The 21,334-nt window shown below is 41.3% G+C and overlaps 1 pseudogene; it reads right to left on the reverse strand.

Annotated features, from left to right (window-relative positions):
• LOC137245958 (GPI transamidase component PIG-T-like) overlaps positions 1–19,339 on the reverse strand; it is a 39,070-nt pseudogene extending 19,731 nt beyond the window's left edge.
• Positions 19,340–21,334: the final 1,995 nt, after the last annotated feature.

Here is a 21,334-nt window from a genome sequence, read left to right on the forward strand (position 1 = left end):
GGGAAACCCACGACGCGATGACGATCACCCGAGCATTTATTGCTATTGTCCTACAGCGATCATACGAATAGAGGCAGGGGGGCGCCTCCATCTGGTGCGCGCACTCATTGATCCCTGCGCGCCGACGTCCGTGATAGACGCGCACCTGGCCAACGACCTCCAACTCGAACGGCTTAATACGGCCAGAACTACGAAGTGCACACTAGTGTTGCGCGGGAAATACGGGGTAACGAATCGAGTCACGACTCAGGCAACGGTGGTAGCACGGCATACGCGTCTCAACCCAACCGCGACGATTGACTCCTCGGTCGCCGCACCCTTCCGGTTTATGAGACTCGCAGACCCGACGTTCTATCGATCTGCGCCGGTTCTCTTAACACTCGGGGCCGACGTGTACGCCACCATTATGGTTAGTGGCACAGCCCCAGCAACGGTCAATGGGCTCCTCACGCAGCCGACGATCTTCGGACTGGTCGTTTCAGGAGCGTTCCAGCCATAACGGTCTGGCAGCGTTCTTACGCGTCTACAGCGACATCCAGTCTTTATATAATACATAATACAAATTACATCCAATTAACCAGGTGCATCAAAACCAAGCAACCCCACGTACATGCATACTAACCTTTCCCTTTTTTATTCACAGAGGCTGCATTAATGGTGACCGGGAGTTCACAGGAGACCACATTGGAATTTTAATTTATTTTAATTTATTTCATTTATTTAAGTTATCACGCCTTGGGACGGTTGCTGGCGTACTCATCCGTTTTTTTTTTGCTCTTTCGAGTTGCTCGCCGCAAGGGGGCCGGCGTGTTTAGGCCACCAGCCTAAATATTCGCTACCACCCTAATGCACATTCTTGGCAATTTTATTATTTACCGGTAACGACCCACCCCTGCCGAGCGCTAACTTCAAAGGGGAAAAACTCGACGAAAGTTAGCTATCGGCAGGTGGTGTCGACCTTTTTCGTTTTTTAAACTTTCTTTTTCTATTTGGAACGTCTAAGAGTCAGCAGCGAGCCCCAGGTGAGTAAGATAAAAACCAATCATTTTATATAGTGCGAGTGTCAGTTAATTAAGATTTGCAAATAATTATTCTCATTTGTTTTGTGCGAATAACTATTTAAACTTTGATTTGCCAAGTGCAAATTTTTTATATTTTCACAATCCAGTGCAAATAACTATTGAAACTTTGAATTGCCAAGTGCAAACCTTTTATATTTTCACAATCTAGTGCAAATAACTATTTTAAACCTTGAATTGCCAAGTGCCATTTTTGTATATTTTCACAATTTGCAATTGCAACAATTTTGCAATATATCTGGTTGTTTGCATTACCATTTATTCCGGCACGAATGTGTCATTAAACATTTTTTATAATAGTGAATCTCCACTTGGTGTGTAAAATAATTCCTCTATTTATAATAGACAGCAAAAAATTTATATTGTTGATGAACTGAATAAATATTGTTAGTTACTCGGTATTAATTCTTCTCCTTTTTTATTTCTTTATTTGCGTGCGATCGCGCCCTACGACACGGGTGCCACATTCCCCCCGCAACAATAAATACATATCATAATAGGAAATCTGAAATTGTAACTTTAGTGTGACTATTAAAGGAATTTAAATTGTTCACATAATATATTTCTTGACTTATTAACGTTCTCTTTTCTTTTTTTTTTCTTATTAGCTGACCCAGTGTCCCGAATACCAGATAAGGTATTAAAAAAAATTTAAGAATCGACTGTTAGGCGGGATGAAGTTCGACGGATCAGCTAGTACATATATATATACATATTTGGAATAAATTAAAGCAAAGTAAAATTGCCAAATGAATATTTACATTACGAAATCTCTTTTTTTACCAAATATTTGTAAGATTTTTATTTTTATCACACCTCGTATGATACACAATGCAATAGACATCAGCTGGTCGAAGTAGATAAGGGTTGCCATTAGTCGTACTTTTTATAGTGACAAATTCATCATTATTATAATTCCTCCTATAATGCCAATAGAATAACAAACATAGGGCCAAAAATAAAAGTGCTTAGATTTAATGTTATTCGAATATGGCACTCGAATATTTTTTCTCTACACATGGCAATAATGAGTTTTTCGGTTAATACTGCGCATGCGTTTGATCGGAATTCAGAACTGGTCGACTTCATTTCGATCAGCATCGATTTGTTTGCCTAATAGATTTCTTGATAGAAATTTTTAAAGAAAGATTTATTATGCCAATTTAACTCTAATTTAAACAAAAAAATCACATAACTCTTCCAAATAAAATGTAGAATTAAAAAAAAAGGCAAATATAGCAACATTTGTGTTTAATCTGCCAATTAATTTTCATTCCGACTGCTCAGAGGCAATACTTTTCAAACCGATAATTTTTGGTCGGAATCGAAATTGAGAACACCAATCGATTTCGATTCCGAAAAATTTATGGGAATCGGAATTCAGAACAGGGCTGAATAATTATTCAAACGCGTTCTTTGTTAAGTTATGATTTTAGAAAAAGAGAAAAAAAGATCTTTGTGAATTAACTAAAAATTCACGACAAAGAAAAATATTGTTAAATAAAATATCTAAAAACACTTAAAATGTATCTGCGTACTTTTCAGATCACGAAGGCAGCCGAAGGCCGCGACACATCTTGGAATCACGCAAACATATTTGGCGGAAAAAGAAGGAAACACGAAAAACAACAACTAACAGCAACAACACACAGTCACACATCAACTAAAAACGGAAGGATTGATTCTGCTTGGCCAACAACACTAACCACAAGGGATATATTGGCCATAAGCGTCCACACTGATTCGCGCCAGAATCGACCAACACCAACACACACAAACACGCACACATAACACAGCCAGAAAACTTCATACAAAGCTACATTCGAGCCCTGAACATACAACCGAAACCACGCAAACCCGTACATTTTTTTCACAAAACAACAAGAGGTAACATAAAAAACTTTTACACTCACAACACAACAAAGTTTGGCAACAGTTTGCATCAGCTTTATTAGCAAAATTTTTTTTTGCCACGTAATATCGATCGTCGCCAACTTGTTGCTAAACATTTAGTGGCGCAACCACCCACGCAGCTATCAGCATAATTAGAGCACAGAACCATCAGCCACACTCATCAACATTTATTCACTGCACAGAAACTCACCACACCACTAATACTATCACCGAAAGAATCTGAGAGCGAGAGAAGTTAAGCGCGACTCACTGGGAGGGGGCTCGCCAACTTGAATATTTTTTTTTACTCACCAATACTTAAATTTATATTTATTATATTAGGCCGTATCTAAGAATTAGAATATAAAGTACAGTTCATCATTAAATCTTCTTCGGTACTCGCCATCGCCAACGCGTAAAGGTCCATAAATCTTTCGAAGAACTTTTCTCTCGAACACTCCCAAAGCCGCTTCATCTGCTGTTGTCGTGGTCCATACTTCTGCCCCATATAGCAGAACGGGTACGATAAGTGACTTGTAGAGTATGATTTTCGTTCGCCGAGAGAGGACTTTACTTTTCAATTGCCTTCCTAGTCCAAAGTAGCATTTATTTGCAAGATTGATTCTTCGCTGGATTTCAGTGCTGATGTTGTTGCTAGTGTTGATGCTTGTTCGCAAATAAATGAAGTCTTTTACTATTTCGAAATTATGGCGGCCAACCGTAGCGTGGTTGCCAAGGCGCGTATGCGCTGACTCTTAGCTCGATGACAGCAGGTACTTCGTTTTGTCCTAATTCACCATCAAATATAATTAGAATAAGTATTAACAGGTAGAAATAATAATTGAATTTAATTCATTTAATAATACTGCATAGAAAGAATAAGTTTTCGAGATAGGTATATAGGTTTTCAATATATTTTTAAGGAAATAGTTGATATCAATAAATTGTAACTTGAAAACAAAAGTTTTGCATAATTAGTATTTAGTTCGCATGCATGGGCTGAAATTTTGATTTTTGGTAAGACATAGGTAAATCATGTCTGGCTAAAAGCTTCAAGTTGTTGGTGCAGGTGTTGCCCTTGTGGTAACTGATGGTAAGTTGGAGTAATTGAGTAAGTAATAGAAGGGACGTGAAGACTTAGAGACGGATATTAGTCAGGTTAAAGGGAACTCTACTCGGGAAGCGGAACCATAGTAGTGTTTGAAGGCTGGCCACATCTTGTTAACAGGAGAGGTGGGACGGCTCCACCTGACTCGGACAGGTTTTCTCCCGCTTTACTATATTTATTTTCTTACTTGGTTTAAATTCTTTCCCCAGGTATGAACCTAAATTTTGCTATGCAAATGTTGGGAAAGGTGAAATGACAAGAACAGCGCATCAAAGCTGACGAGCCTCAGCCGGGCTACTACCATGCCACTCCTCCTCTCCCGTACCAGGCAGTTACATAACACTTATGGCTTACGTAGATGACGTTGTAATTGTAATAAGTGGAAATTGCCTTCCAACAATTAGCTTTTTGATGGATCGGGGGCTCTGGACATATATTACTGGGCATCTAATGTCGGATTGACCTCTTACGGGGATAAGATGGATATAGTCTTGTTAACTAAGAGGAACAATGTCCCAAATTGGAGAAACCTTGTACAAAATATCTGCGAATAATTCTAGACAGTAAGTTGTCGTGGAATCTCACCTTGGAGGAGAGAGTGAAGAAGGCCTCGACGGCACTTTAGGCATGTAAAAGAATGCTGGGTGTACGTGAAGTATTTACAACGATTGTAAAGCCTATCCTATACTATGGAGCCCTTGTTTGGTGGACAGCCACACAACAAATAATCTACCTGAATAAATTAGGGGGGGGGGGGGGGGGGGGGGGTTATCCAGGTTTCCAAAGCTTAGAATTACGGGACTGTACGCCATTTCTGTATGCCATTCTGCACACTCCACCTGTAGACCTGGTGGCAAAGAACATAGCGTCTGCAACTGCTATGAGGCTTAGTGTCTCGGGGCAGCGGAGACCATAAGGTCATAGTAGTGAAGCGTCATCAATCTAATTGTTACTTTCGTGCCGAACAGACGTGTTGTATCTCGCTCTCTGTTTTATTCTTTTCGTCAAGTTTTTATTTATTTATTTTTCCTTTTACGATATCTGGTGTAATGGATAAATATTTTGCCAAGTGTGACAAGCATTTTTCGCGTTCGGATACCCTTATTGTGCCTTGTGGTGGCTTTTGCAAGAATGTCTACCATCGTTCTTGCTGTGAAGGCAACTGCTGCTATTCAACTCAGTTCTGGTAATGATTGGACTGCTGTAACAAAACCGCACTCGCAGCTCTTATCACAGCGCCTGTTTCTGAATCGGTTGCTTTAGAACCTGGTGCTCCTAGGGAGGTGACTGCTGTTCTGTCAATTAATTTTCATTCCGACTGCTCAGAGGCAATACTTTTCAAACCGATAATTTTTGGCCGGAATCGAAATTGAGAACACCAATCGATTTCGATTCCGAAAAAATTTATCGGAATCGGAATTCAGAACAGGGCTGAATAATTATTCAAACGCGTTCTGTGTTAAGTTATGATTTTAGTAAAAGAGAAAAAAATGATCTTTGCGAATTAATTAAAAATTCACGACAAAGAAAAATATTGTTAAATAAAATATTTAAAAATACTTAAAATGTATCTTCGTACCTTTCACGGAGGCAGCCGAAGGCCGCGACATATCTTGGAATCAGCGTTGCCATATTTTTTTTCCAAGTCGTCAGACGCCGCCGAAAAAATCGTGAAAAGTCGTCATATCTATGGCAACAACCAATAACAAGCAAAGTTGAGTTAGGACGAAGTTATTACCAGGGGACGTACGATTGTATTCGCCGGAAACCAAAATGAGATCGCCGGATTTCATTCAACAATATTAACTTTAAAAGCGCTTTTCTGAAAATTGTCTTTGATTGTTATTTTTTGTTGCCACACCAAAACATATAAAATCGGTTTTAATTCATTTCGTTTTATTTTATAAATAACAAAAACGTCTTGAAAGATAAATTTTGTATTACATACAAAAGGTACTTGTTTTCAGTCATTTTAACAATTATTTTGCTTTTGTTTTCTTTGAGCTCGAAACGAACCTCGCATAAACTCCTATATCATTTTAGTTTCTTAGTTATACATTTTCGCGTTCATTTTTTTAGCATATTTATTTGCGGTTTATTATTATGACAGGCAAAGTTATTCAATTTTAAATAATCTTGGGCTAGCAATATTCCTTTTAATGTATCGGTTTCCAGACGGTTTCGGATTGTTGTTTTGTTTTAATTTATTTTAGAAAAAATTCGCTCTACATTCGCTGAATAGTGTGGCAAGCACATTAGATCTGCAACGAATGCACATAAATTATTAAAAGCGTATGTAGAGTCAGCATTTTGATAGTAGAAATAGTTTTCCAAAAAACTTCTGGAGGAACCTTAGAAATGGCCTCAAAATATGTCTTAAATTCTAAAAACTTTAGTTCCCTATACTCGCTATCAATATCCTGCATAATTTTCCGATCGATTCTGTGCTAAAAATTTTGCAAGACCATATGCAAAGAATCAATTTTTTTTCCAGTAACTTCTTTGTGATCCATGAAACCTAAGTTTTGTAGAACATAAAAAAAAAAATAAATGTAAGGCGCGATAACCTCCGAAGAGATCTAAGGCCGAGCTTCTCTTCCAATTTGCGTCGTGCTCCTATTGATTTTCCCTACAAATCGGCCGGACGGGACCTACATGTTTTATGCCGACTCCGAACGGCATCTGCAATGCAAATGAGTTTTCACTGAGAGCTTTTCATGGAAGAAATACACCCGGAGCGCTTCCCAAACACTGCCGAGGGGCGACACCGCTTGGAAAAATTTTCTTCTAATTGAAAAACCTTATTTCTAAAATTTTGATGTTGCTTTGCCTGGGGTGTGAACCCAGGGCATACGGTGTGGTAGGGCTACCATCACACCACGGTGGCCGCCAGTTTTGTAGAACAACATTGTTAAAATCAAAACGCTTTGTAATTTGATCACACAGTTCAATATAAAAAATAATACAATCTTGTCTAAATTTGGCTTCTTCGTGCTCGGAAATGTTAGAGGCGATATGCTTATCCATCGATTAAACTCCTATATAAATCTGATCACTTTGCAATATATTTGAAATGTTTTTATAATCTATAATTTTTATGTTGTCTAATGTAATACATTCCGGCTTTACAAAATTATACAATATACTTAAATAAAGTTTTTTATTATACACAGTTGAGCAGGGCTCACAGAGTATATTAACTTTGATTGCATAACGGTTGGTTGTACAGGTATAAAGGAATCGAGATAGATATAAACTTCCATATATCAAAATCATCAGTATCGAAAAAAAATTCGATTGAGCCATGTCCGTCCGTCCGTCCGTCTGCCCGTTAACACGATAACTTGAGTAAATTTTGAGATATCTTCATGAAATTTGGTACGTAGGTTCCTGGGCACTCATCTCAGACCGCTATTTAAAATGAATGATATCGGACAATAACCACGCCCACTTTTTCGATATCGAAAATTTCGAAAAATCGAAAAAGTTCGATAATTCATTACCAAATACGCGTTAAGCGATGAAACTTGGTAGGCGAGTTGAGCTTATGGCGCAAAATAGAAAACTAGTAAAATTTTGGACAATGGGCGTGGCACCGCCCACTTTTAAATGAAGGTAATTTAGAAGTTTTGCAAGCTGTAATTTGGCAGTCGTTGAAGATATCATGATGAAATTTGGCAGGAACGTTACCATTATTACTTTATTTCTGCTTAATAAAATTTAGCAAAATCGGAGAACGACCACGCCCACTTTTTAAAATTTTTTTTTTTTTTAAATTCAAATTTTAAAAGAAAAATTAATATCTTTACAGCATATAAGTAAATTATGCCAACATTCAACTCAAGTAATGATATGGTGCAACAAAATACAAAAATAAAAGAAAATTTCAAAATGGGCGTGGCTCCGCCCTTTTTCATTTAATTTGTCTAGGATGCTTTTAATGCCATAAGTCGAACAAAAATTAACCAATCCTTGTGAAATTTGGTAGAAGCTTAGCTCCTAGGACGATAACTGTTTTCTGTGAAAAAGGGTGAAATCGGTTGAAGCCACGCCCAGTTTTTATACACAGTCGACCCTCTGTCCTTCCGCTCGGCCGTTAACACGATAACTTGAGCAAAAATCGATATATCTTTACTAAACTCAGTTCACGTACTTACCTGAACTCACTTTGTATTGGTGTAAAAAATGGCCGAAATCCGACTATGACCACGCCCACTTTTTCGATATCGAAAATTACGAAAAATGAAAAAAGGAATGAAACATGGTAATTGTATTGGTCTATTGACACAAAATATAACTTTAGAAAAAAACTTGGTAAAATGGGTGTGACACCTACCATATTAAATAGAAGAAAATGAAAAAGTTTTGCAGGGCGAAATCAAAAGCCCTTTGAATCTTGGAAGGAATACTGTACGTGGTATTACATATATAAATAAATTAGCGGTACCCGACAGATGATGTTCTGGATCACCCTGGTCCACATTTTGGTAGATATTTCGAAAACGCCTTCACATATACAACTAAGGGCCACTCCCTTTTTAAACCCTCACTAATACCTTTAATTTGATACCCATATCGTACAAACACATTCTAGAGTCACCACTGGTCCACCTTCATGTCGATATCTCGAAAAGGCGTCCACCTATAGAACTAAGGCCCACGCCTTTTTAAAATACTTATTAACACCTTTCATTTGATACCCATATCGTACAAAAAAATTCTAGAGTCACCCCTGGCCCACCTTTATGGCGATATCTCGAAAAGGCATCCACCTATAGTACTAAGGCCCACTCCCTTTTAAAATACTCATCAACACCTTTCGTTTGATACCCATATAGTATAAACAAATTCTAGAGTCACCCCTGGTACACCTTTATGTCGATATCTCGAAAAGACGTCCACCTATAGAACTAAGGCCCACGCCCTTTTAAAATACTCATTAACACCTTTCATTTGATACCCATATCGTACAAACAAATTCTAGAGTCACCCCATGTCCACCTTTATGGCGATATCTCGAAAAGGCGTCCAACTATAGAACTGAGGCCCACACCCTTTTAAAATACTCATTAACACCTTTCATTTGATACCCATATCGTACACAAAAATTCTAGAGTCACCCCTGGCCCACCTTTATGGCGATATCTCGAAAGGGCATCCACCTATAGAACTAAGGCCCACTCCCTTTTAAAATACTCATTAACACCATTCATTTGATACCCATATCGTACAAACAAATTCTAGAGTCACCCCTGGTCTACCTTTATGGAGATATCTCGAAAAGGCGTCCACCTATAGAACTAAGACCCACGCCCTTTTAAAATACTCATTAACACCTTTCATTTGATACCCATATCGTACAAACAAATTCTAGTGTCACCCCTGGTCCACCTTTATGGCGATATCTCGAAAATGCGTCCACCTATAGAACTAAGGCCCACACCCTTTTAAAATACTCATTAGCACCTTTCATTTGATACTCATATTGTACAAACGCATTCTAGAGTCACCCCTGCTCCACGTTTATGGCGATATCCCGAAAAGGCGTCCACCCATAGAACAAAGGCACACTCCCTTTTAAAACACTTATTACACTTTTCGTTTGACACCCATATTGTACAAACGCATTCTAGAGTCAACCGATATATATATAAATATTTTTATTGACTCATAAAGTTCTAATACTCTGTAAACTACTGCCTCTAAGGATAGCTAACGAGTTTGACTTGGATGTAGCATCTTTTTTCGCTGCAATTCCAATAGCGCAATTATATTTTTCAATTGAGTAGGTACTTATCTGAGAACTGTTGGAAACGTAACTATACACATTGCGGATCAATGTTTCTATACTGCTGGGTAGCTTTAAGCAGGCATACGAAGATCAAAGCGACAAAGTACATTTAAAAGTATTTAAGTTAGGAATTTCTTTTCCAAAAATTCGGGCGACCGAATTCTTCGGGCCGGTCATGTTATTGGCTCCGTCTGCAGCAAATGCTAGCGTATTTTTAGTATAAGGTATACAATGTTCAATAAAGCTTGTATCTCAATTTTAATTATATGTAATTTCCTGGTGTTTGAATATTTAAAATAAATCCTACATAGAAGGCAGGCTTAAATCGTCATTTTTCATTACAAAATCGTCCAAGCGTCATTCTAGTTGAAAATCGTCAAAATGACGACGGCGTCGTCAATATGTCAACGCTCCTTGGAATCACGCAAACATATTTGGCGGAAACAGAAGGAAACATGAAAAACAACAATCAACAGCAACAACACACAGTCATACATCAACTAAAAACGGAAGGATTAATTCTGCTTGGCCAACAACACTAACCAAGAGGGATATATTGGCCATAAGCGTCCACACGGATTCGCGCCAGAATCGACCAACACCAACGCACACAAACACGTACACATAACACAGCCAGAAAACTTCATACAAAGCTACATTCGAGCCCAGAACATACAACGGAAACCACGCAAGACCGTACATTTTTTTCACAAAACAACAGGAGGTAATATAAAAAACGCTTCCCAAGGCCGTCGGTTCTATGTACCGGAGCGACTCGGGATTTTTCCCGACCAAGGACTGCCATTTCAGTGTAACCCCATTTAACTTGTTGTATCCCTCCCACAAATTGTCATACCCCCAGCAGCTCCTTGCTGCGGGACTGGTCCATATTCTCTTGCTCCGTGAAGGTATCGAACCCAATCCGGGTCCGTCTCCTGACCCCGGTCCTGAAAAATGATTTTGCTGTACCTACCGGAAAAGAATCTTTTTAGGACGGTCATACTCTTGTCAGTGTGTCTCGTGTAAGGGATGGTTGCTTCGGACAGGTTGTTCTGGGCTAGACCCCAAAACCAGACGTCCACGTAACTTCTATAGATCTTTTCTGGCTCCTTGCTGTTCACGTCCTAGGACGTCCCGTAGTCTGCGCCTTAGCGCCCCCCGCTACCTTCCAGCAGCCCCCCTGCTCAGCAAGCCACAACAAGTACCCGCTGTTGCTCGCGCCCCACGGCGCCACGAACTCACACGGCTGCTCCCACTCATACCTACCATCTCCGTAGTAGAGTCTGGAGCAATGCCAAGCATCAGCCCCTGCCCCCGTCTTCTTCTCCCCTCTTTTCCGGCAGCAATTGTATAGGTCAGGGAAACAAACTCTTAGTCCCTACCTCCCTTTGCACCGTTTGCCAGCACAGAATATATACGTTTGCGGCATCCGCCCAATGCAGCTCCTGCCATGGACGGTGCCACTTTCCTAGATGTTCTGGTCTCCGCGACGGCAACCCCCCGACGGGTTTCATTGCGCCATGCTGCCAGGCCGCATACCCAAATACACCGGGTACCCCAATGCCTACCCAAGGACGTCTAGTCCCAGGGCCTCAACAGCAATCGCGTTCTGGCCTTCTACAAACCAGGCGTAGTCACCCGTCACTTACTCCCAGAGTGTCGACGTCTCTCCCTATGCACTTCAGAATTCTGCAGTTAAACTGTAATGGATTAACTGGGAAGATCACGGAGATAGTCGACTTCATGAAGCGGCTCAACATCCGCATTGCTGCGATTCAAGAGACTAAACTCACAGCAAGATCTGCATTGCAGACCTGTTCTGGGTATAATGTCCACAGAAAAGATCGCGAGAGCGGAAATGGAGGCGGCCTCGCGTTTATCATACACCACACTGTGCAATATCATATATTTGATCACGATATCGACCGCAGGGACAGTGTCTTAGAACGTCAAGGATTATCTGTCCGGTCGGGCGATGCAAATCTAGAAATCATCAACATCTACATCCCTCCTGTCACCTGTTGCCCCAGTGGATACCGCCCTGATATCAGCGGCATACTCACTGGAAACAATCGCATTATCTTAGGCGATTTCAATGCCCATCACGATCTATGGCATTCAAGCTTGCGGGTGGAAAGTAGGGGTGAGATGTTAGCGAATCAAATAGAAGACACGACGTTCTGCACTATAAACGGAGACGCCCCCAAACGTATGGTAGGAAGCTGTCACAGTTCGCCGGATATTTCAATCGTGAGCGCAGTACTCGTAAACTGCGTCAATTGGCAGCCGATGGTAACATTGGCATCCGACCACCTGCCTATACTTACTTCGTTCGATCGTCCCGCCGACTTCATCGTCGCAGAAAAACGCACTTTCATTAACTTTAAAAAAGGAAAGTGGGACGAATACAAATCCTATACAGACAACCGTTTTGCTGCCCTCCCTATCCCAACTGACGCCCGCCAAGGGGAGCGTGCTTTCCGCAAGGTCATTGAATCCGCCTCGGCTCGTTTCATTCCCGCCGATAGAATTCCGGAAATTCGGGCCCACTTCCCGGCAGAGGCCGCAAGTTTAGCGGGCGAGCGTGACCTTATAAGACAGCTCGATCCCGGCGACTCCCAAATAAGGGACATAAACCAACGCATCAGATTGCTTGTGGATGAATACAAGCGGGCGAAATGGGAGGAGCACCTAAACGGTTGTAAACTCTCTGCCGGTGTAGGTAAACTTTAGTCCACTCTAAAGTCCCTATCGAATCCGTCTAGGCACAATGACAAAGTTTCCATCGCCTTTAGCGACAAAGTGCTGTCGGATGCGAAAAAATGCGCTAGCGCTTTCTGCCAACAATACATAATGCATTCTACAGTCGACAAAATTAGACGGAGGGCCAACAGACGCGCACGTAAACATAAGTTCAGCGCGTCACCAATTACCATCACCGCCAAAGAGGTTGAGGATGCCATCGGTCATGCTAAACCATCCAAAGCAGTAGGCCCATGCTTAAAAGCCTAGGGAAAGAGGGTTTCAAATATTTAGCACATGTCTTCAACCTGTCTCTTTCCACCTTTGTCATACCCGAATAATGAAAAATGGCCAAGGTGGTCCCGCTACTAAAGCCTGGGAAACCAGCTAACATAGGAGAGTCATATCGCCCGATATCCCTCCTATCGCCAGTCGCCAAGACGCTTGAAGCCATTTTGCTCCCCCACATTTGCAGCTATCCTGTCATCAGCATGGCTTTAGAAAACTCCATAGCACCACCAACGCGCTAAATGCCATTAGCACTCAGATAAATTGTGGTCTAAATCAGAAGCCTCACCATAGAACAGTACTCGTAGCGCTAGACCTATCAAAAGCTTTTGATACGGTCAACCATCGCACGTTACTGCAAGACTTGGAAGGGTATACCCTTTCGTCATGTCTTAAAAGGTGGACCGCAAATTATCTGGGTGGTCGGCAGGCATCGGTGCAATTCAGAAACGAAATATCAAAGCCAAGAATAATTAAACAAGGGGTGCTTCAGGGTGGTGTCCTTTCCCAACTTTTGTTTAATTTTTACATATCAAAACTACCTTCGCCACCAGAAAGAGTTACTATCGTTTCTTACGCCGATGACTGCACAATAATAGCTACAGGCCCGGACCCAAAGATCGATGAGCTTTGCAACAGAATAAACGGCTACCTCCCTGATCTCTCCAGTTTTTTCGCCTCGCGAAACCTGGCATTATCACAGACCAAATCATCCGCGACCCTATTTACAACTTGGACGTCCCAAATGTCGACCAGTTTGAACATCCACGTCGATGGCACTACGCTACCGACTGTCCTACACCCCAAAATCTTGGATGTGACGTTTGATCAGGATCTACATTTTGGTGAACACGCAGCCGCAATTGTTCCGAAATCCAGAGCTGTAATAAAATCCTCAAATCCCTTGCTGGCAGTACTTGGGGAAAAGACAAAGGAACGCTCATTACCACATACGAAGCAATTGGCCAGCCGTTTGCGTGTTACGCGTCCCCTATATGGTCACCAAGCCTAATAACTACCCACTGGAAGAAACTACAGGCCTGCCAAAATACTGCGCTCAGAACCGCCACGGGCTGTCTTCTTATGTGCCCAGAACACCATCTACATAATGAGGCGAGAATACTCCCCATCAAGGAGAGAAATGAGATGATAACCAAACAGTTCCTGTTGAATACCCAGAAACCTGGGCATCCCAATAGACATCTGATTGATGAGCCAGCACCGCCTAGGGACTTAAGGAGTCATCCCCGTAAGCATTTTGAGGAAATACGGCACCTGAGAACTCAGCCGTATGAAGCAAAGAAACACTAGCAGGTCCTTGGTGAACTCCACAAACAGGCGTCAGAACTTTATGCCGGGAATTTCCCGGTGAATCCAGTACTCGGGGAACAGTACCCAAAACTTGCGGAAGAGGAACCCATACTCCCCAGGGAAACGCTCTGGCTCTAATTCGTTCTGGATACTGTAAAAAGTTAAACTCTTACATATAGAATCAACCCCGATATACAAATCTATGCCCCGCTTGCAATGTGTCCCCACATGACACCAACCATCTCTTTAATTGTAATGTGGAACCAACGCCTCTAACACCCCTTTCATTATGGTCCTCCCCTGTCGAAACGGCAAGTTTCCTTGGACTACCGTTAGAGGATATTGATGACAATTTGTGGTCGGTCGCAGCTATTAGGTGGGGCGAAACATTGCTACAACAACAACAACAACAGGTAACATAAAACACTTTTATACTCACAACACAACAAAGTTTGGCAACAGTTTGCATCAGCTGCATTAGCAACATTTTTTTTTGCCACGTAATATCGATCGTCGCCAACTTGTTGCTAAACATTTAGTGGCGCATCCACCCACGCAGCTAGCAGCATAGTTAGAGCACAGCATCATCAGCCACACTCATCAACATTTATTCGCTGCCCAGAAACCCACCACTCAACTAATTCTATCACGGAAATAATCTGAGAGCGAGAGAAGTTAAGTGCTACTCACTGGGAGGGGGCTCGCCAACTTGAATATTTTTTACTCACTGTTGAGGCGGTTTGCTTTACGCAGTGGACTGTATGCGGGTAGCGGCTTACCAAATTCCAAAGAATAAATAATGCTTGACACACTTGATGTACATTTAATGGGACTACTTAATATTTATTTAGTTGGAGCAAAGAATATTTGTGGCGGTAGTTGCACGGAAAAATAGTAAGTAAGCAAAAAGTATAATAACGAACAAAGATATAAGCAAATGTCAAACATATGATTTCGTGCTTGCGCATTAACCTCTGTAGAAACTAAATTATAACATTATAGATATGCAATTATGAACTCAACATACCGCCACCCTTCAACTATGGATGAAATATGATAAGTTCAAAATTAATCGTATCTTAGTTTACAAAGAGCATTAGAAATTCAATTAAACTAATAAACAGCGAATTGCAAATTCATCATCTCGGCTTCCCTTGAGCGTGTCATCGTGGGTATCCTATTTGCTTGGTTCTTCCTTGAAAGATAAAGTTATTATTAGTTTAAATATTTTTTACCAGTAGCTTTCAAATGCGAAATACATATAATATGAACTGATGTGAAAACCAGTCTGTGAGCAGGTGTAATGTATAACAAGTAAGGAAGGCTAAGTTCGGGTGTAACCGAACATAACATACTCAGTTGAGAGCTATGGAGACAAAATAAGGAAAATCAATCTGGGGTAACCCTGGAATGTGGTTGTATAACATGTGTATCAAATGAAAGGTATTAAAGAGTATTTTAAGAGAGAGAAGGTCATAGTTCTATGGATGAACGCCATTTAGGGATATCGCCATAAAGGTGGACCAGGGCTGACTCTAGAATTTGTTTGTACGATATGGGTATCAAATGAAAGGTGTTACTGAGCATTTTAAGAGGGAGTGGGCCTTAGGTCTATCGGTGGACGCCTTTTCGAGATGTCCCCATTAAGGTGGACCAGGGGTGATTCTATAATGTGTTTGTACGATATGGGTATCAAATGAAAGGTGGTAATGAGTATTTTAAAAGGGAATGGGCTTTAGTTCTATAGGTGAATGCCTTTTCGAGAAATCGCCATAAAGGTGGACCAGGGGTGACTCTAGAATATGTTTGTACGATATGGGAATCAAATGAAAGCTGTTAATGAGTATTTTGAAAAGGAATGATCCTTAGTTCCATAGGTGGACGCCGTTTCGAGATATCGCCATAAAGGTGGACCAGGGGTGTCTCTAGAATGTGTTTGTACGATATGGGAATCAAATGAAAGGTGTTACTGAGCATTTTAAGAGGGAGTGGGTAGTAGGTCTATAGGTGGACGCCTTTTCGAGATATCGCCATTAGGGTGGGCCAGGGGTGACTCTAGAATGTTTGTACGATATGGGTATCAAACGAAAGGTGTTACTGAGCATTTTAAGAGGGAGTGGGCATGAGGTCTATAGGTGGACGCCTTTTCGAGATATCGTCATTAGGGTGGGCCAGGGGTGACTCTAGAATGTGTTTGTACGATATGTGCATCAAACAAAAGGTGTTACTGAGCATTTTAAGAGGGAGTGGGCATTAGGTCTATAGGTGGACCCCTTTCGAGATATCGCCATTAGGGTGGGCCACGGGTGACTCTAGAATGTTTGTACGATATGGGTATCAAACGAAAGGTGTTACTGAGCATTTTAAGAGGGAGTGGGCATTAGGTCTATAGGTGGGCGCATTTTCGAGATATCGCCATTAGGGTGGGCCAGGGGTGACTCTAGAATGTGCTTGTACGATATGGGTATCAAATGAAAGGTGGTAAGGAGTATTTTAAAAGGGAGTAATCCTTAGTTCTATAGGTGGACGCCTTTTCGAGATATCGCCATAAAGGTGGACCAAGGGTGACTCTAGAATGTTTGTACGATATGGGTATCAAACGAAAGGTGTTACTGAGCATTTTAAGAGGGAGTGGGCATTAGGTCTATAGGTGGACGCCTTTTCGAGATATCGCCATTAGGGTGGGCCAGGGTGACTCTAGAATGTGTTTGTACGATATGGGTATCAAATGAAAGTTGGTAATGAGTATTTTAAAAGGGAGTAATCCTTAGTTCTATAGGTGGACGCCTTTTCGAGATATCGCCATAAAGGTGGACCAAGGGTGACTCTAGAATGTTTGTACGGTATGGGTATCAAACGAAAGGTGTTACTGAGCATTTTAAGAGGGAGTGGGCATTAGGTCTATAGGTGGACGCCTTTTCGAGATATCGCCATTAGGGTGGGCCAGGGTGACTCTAGAATGTGTTTGTACGATATGGTATCAAATGAAAGGTGGTAATGAGTATTTTAAAAGGGAGTAATCCTTAGTTCTATAGGTGGACGCCTTTTCGAGATATCGCCATTAGGGTGGGCCAGGTGTGACTCTAGAATGTTTGTACAATATGGGTATCAAACGAAAGGTGTTACTGAGCATTTTAAGAGGGAGTGGGCATTAGGTCTATAGGTTGACGCCTTTTCGAGATATCGCCATTAGGGTGGGACAGGGGTGACTCTAGAATGTTTGTACGATATGGGTATCAAACGAAAGGTGTTACTGAGTATTTTAAGAGGGAGTGGACATTAGGTCTATAGGTGGACGCCTTTTCGAGATATCGCCATTAGGGTGGGCAAGGGGTGACTCTAGAATGTTTGTACGATATGGGTATCAAACGAAAGGTGTTACTGAGCATTTTAAGAGGGAGTGGACATTAGGTATATAGGTGGACGCCTTTTCGAGATATCGCCATTAGGGTGGGCCAGGGTGACTCTAGAATGTGTTTGTACGATATGGGTATCAAATGAAAGGTGGTAATGAGTATTTTAAAAGGGAGTAATCCTTAGTTCTATAGGTGGACGCCTTTTCGAAATATCGCCATTAGGGTGGGCCAGGTGTGACTCTAGAATGGTTGTACGATATGGGTATCAAACGAAAGGTGTTACTGAGCATTTTAAGAGGGAGTGGGCATTAGGTCTATAGGTGGACACCTTTTCGAGATATCGCCATTAGGGTGGGCCAGGGGTGACACTAGAATGTTTGTACGATATGGGTATCAAACGAAAGGTGTTACTGAGCATTTTAAGAGGGAGTGGACACTAGGTCTATAGGTGGACGCCTTTTCGAGATATCGCCATTAGGGTGGGCCAGGGGTGACTCTAGAATGTTTGTACGATATGTGCAGCGACTGTAGATTTTTCGCTCGTGTCCTTTCTAGGCTACCAAACAACGTCCATCCAAAGACCGCTTTCTGTGCCATTGGTGTGCCGTGTGGACCCTTGCGAAGCTCCTCGCAGATCAATTCATCCATACAATCCATCCCAATTAACACGTCGATGCGGCCAGGCTTCATATATTGAGGATCAGCTAAGAAGATATCTTGAATGTGTGACCAACTAGTGATATTAATTGGATGTGTTGGCAGCTCAGATGTAATTTTGGGTAAAATTAAAGCGTTGATAGCATAACATTCATTGGAATAATGAAAAGCCAGGGATAAAGCAGTTTCGCCCCTGCAGCGACCACTTTGAGCTGAACCGATACCAATTACCGTTACGTTCGAAGATATGCGTGGTAACCTCAAGCGTTGTACGCATGACTCTGTAACAAAGGATGCGTGCGATCCGGTATCAAACAAAAGACGAGCGGTTTGCCAACAATCTGCGCTATCCCGAACTCTAACTAGAGCGGAAGCTAAGAGGACTGTTTTCGGCGGAGTAGGTAGCGGATGAGAACTCATGCAAGACGAAACACAAGGAGCAACAGTATTCTTAGCTATTTCTGCGTTGAGAAACTCGCGTACATGAGTGTTGATAAGAGCGGTATTTGCGGCGGTACGGTTAGCTTCGGGCGAACCTAGACCATTATGAAGCAGAGTGCGGTGACGTTGATGGCATACGCGACATGTGGACGAGCTATTACAATGCTATTACATGGATGCAGTTTGTGCATGATTTAGTATCTTTGATGAACTTGGATTTAGCTGATGAGTCAAAATTCCGAAACGTTTCGCAAGCGTAAATTTTGTGTGAAGCGTTGCAATACGTACAACGCGCGTGATGTGGCTTTGATAGCGTGTGGAGCAACTTTGTTGCTTTGCAGACAGTTTTTGGATTGGCTGCCGACGATTGAGTTGCTGGTGTGATGAGCATCGATAAAGAGCGACACCTCACTTCTAGAAATGTCGTAAGCTGCTCGAAAGTAGGAAGCTCATCGCTGATGAGCGACAACTCCCATTGGTTGCGCGTCTCAAACGCGAGTTTGCTTACAACTTCGTAAACTAACCAATCTTCCCAAAAGTCTTTAGGACGCCCTAATGCCTTGAGTCCTCGTATATGCTGTTGAAACGCGTTGAGAACGCTCTTGATGGAGTCGGCGGTGTCGTTTGTAGCTTTGTGAATCTGTGATATTGCCCTGAGATGTGCGTCGACCATAACTCGCATTAATTTATAACGCGACTTAAGAAGTTCCCACGCCTCTGTATAATTTGCATCGCTTATCTTAAAGCCACTGACTACACTAAGAGCATCCCCCTTTAAGCAGGTACGTAGATAATGAAGTTTTTAGCGCCCGACAAGGAAGCGTTAACGTCCACCAACGAGGTAAAAGCATCATAAAAAGCGACCCATTCTGTGGAATCGCCCGCGAAAGTTGGGAGATCCATTTTTGGCAAACCAATCGATGCTGATACATGAGCATTTTCTGGTGCATGTGTAGGTTGATTTGGTGAGCTAACGCGGAATTTCTGAACTCTTCTAAAGTTTGCCAAGGCTGTAGCATAATAAGTATCTGCCTGTATGCGTACTTCTTCTTCTACCGCGACATTTTCAACTCCACAAGACTTTTCAACTTCATCTTGCTCTGAATTGAAGCGCACCCATTGTTCGTTAAGGATCACCAAATAACTTTCGACATTATCATCGTTGCTCTTTACCATGTACCTTTTAATTGTATTAAGTGCAGAGCCACGGGGTTTCACATGTGTCGACATGTTGCAGGTTATTTTTTCAAGGTTACGCAAGGGCGAGTTAGTTTAAAAATTGTAAGTATGTATGTATGAAAATTACAGTGTAGAATTAAAACATGTAACAATAGTTTTATTGGTTGCAATAAATTCGTAGAATTATAAGAAACAAATATGTTTTAATACATACGGTTTGTTGTTGTTGTAGTTGTAATATGCGATACCAGTAGCGTAGCTAGTTAGCGAAATATTCTGGCAATTACGTTGAAAATGCGGTTTCTCAAATTTGCAGGTTATGGTTGCTATGATTTCTTCAGATTTGGAAGTAAATGCGGACAATGCGGTGCTTCAAATATGAAGGTTATGGTTGCGATGTATTTTCTTCAGCTTTTGAAGCAAATGCAATATAATGCGGTGCGAGATATCCGGCGCGGAGGGATCAAAAAATGTTGAAGCGGTTTGCTTAACGCAGTGGACTGTATTCGGGTAGCGGCTTACCAAATTCCAAAGAATAAATAACGCTGGACACACTTGATGTACATTTAATGGTACTACTTAATATTTATTTAGTTTTTGATTATCTAGTTAAAGCATAGAATATTTGTGGCGGTAGTTGCACGGAAAAATAGTAAGTAAGCAAAAAGTATGACAACGAACAAAGATATAAGCAAATGTCAAACATATGATTTCGTGCTTGCGCATTAACCCCTGTAGGAACTAAATTATAACATTAAAAAAAAAAAAATAAATGTAAGGCGCGATAACCTCCGAAGAGATCTAAGGCCGAGCTTCTCTTCCAATTTGCGTCGTGCTCCTCTTGATTTTCCCTACAAATTGGCCGGACGGGACCTACATGTTTTATGCCGACTCCGAACGGCATCTGCAAAGCAGATGAGTTTTCACTGAGAGCTTTTCATGGCAGAAATACACCCGGAGTGCTTGCCAAACACTGCCGAGGGGCGACCCCGCTTAGAAAAATTTTCTTCTAATTGAAAAATCTTATTTATAAAATTTTGATGTTGCTTTGCCCGGGAGTTGAACCCAGGGCATACGGTGTGATAGGCGGAGCACGCTACCCATCACACCACGGTGGCCGCATTATAGATATGCAATTATGAACTCAACACTCACCACTACTTAAATTTAAAAATTAGAATATAAAATATGCGAAAGAAAGGAAAAGTTGATTGTATATAATTAGAATAAGTACTAACAGGTAGAAATAATAATGGAATTCAATTCATATAATAATAATGCATAGAAAGAAAAAGTTTTCGGGATAGGTATATAGGTTTTCAATATATTTTGAGGGAAATAGTTGATATCAATAAATTGTAATTTGAAAACGAAAGTTTTGCATAATTAGTATTTTGATTTTTGGTAAGACATAGGTAAATCATGTATGGCTAAAAGCTTCAAGTTGTTGGTGCAGGTCTTGCCCTTGTGGTAACTGATGGTAAGTTGG

Source organism: Eurosta solidaginis, chromosome 3 (genome assembly GCF_040869045.1).
Source record: "Eurosta solidaginis isolate ZX-2024a chromosome 3, ASM4086904v1, whole genome shotgun sequence".
Lineage (NCBI taxonomy): Eukaryota > Metazoa > Arthropoda > Insecta > Diptera > Tephritidae > Eurosta > Eurosta solidaginis.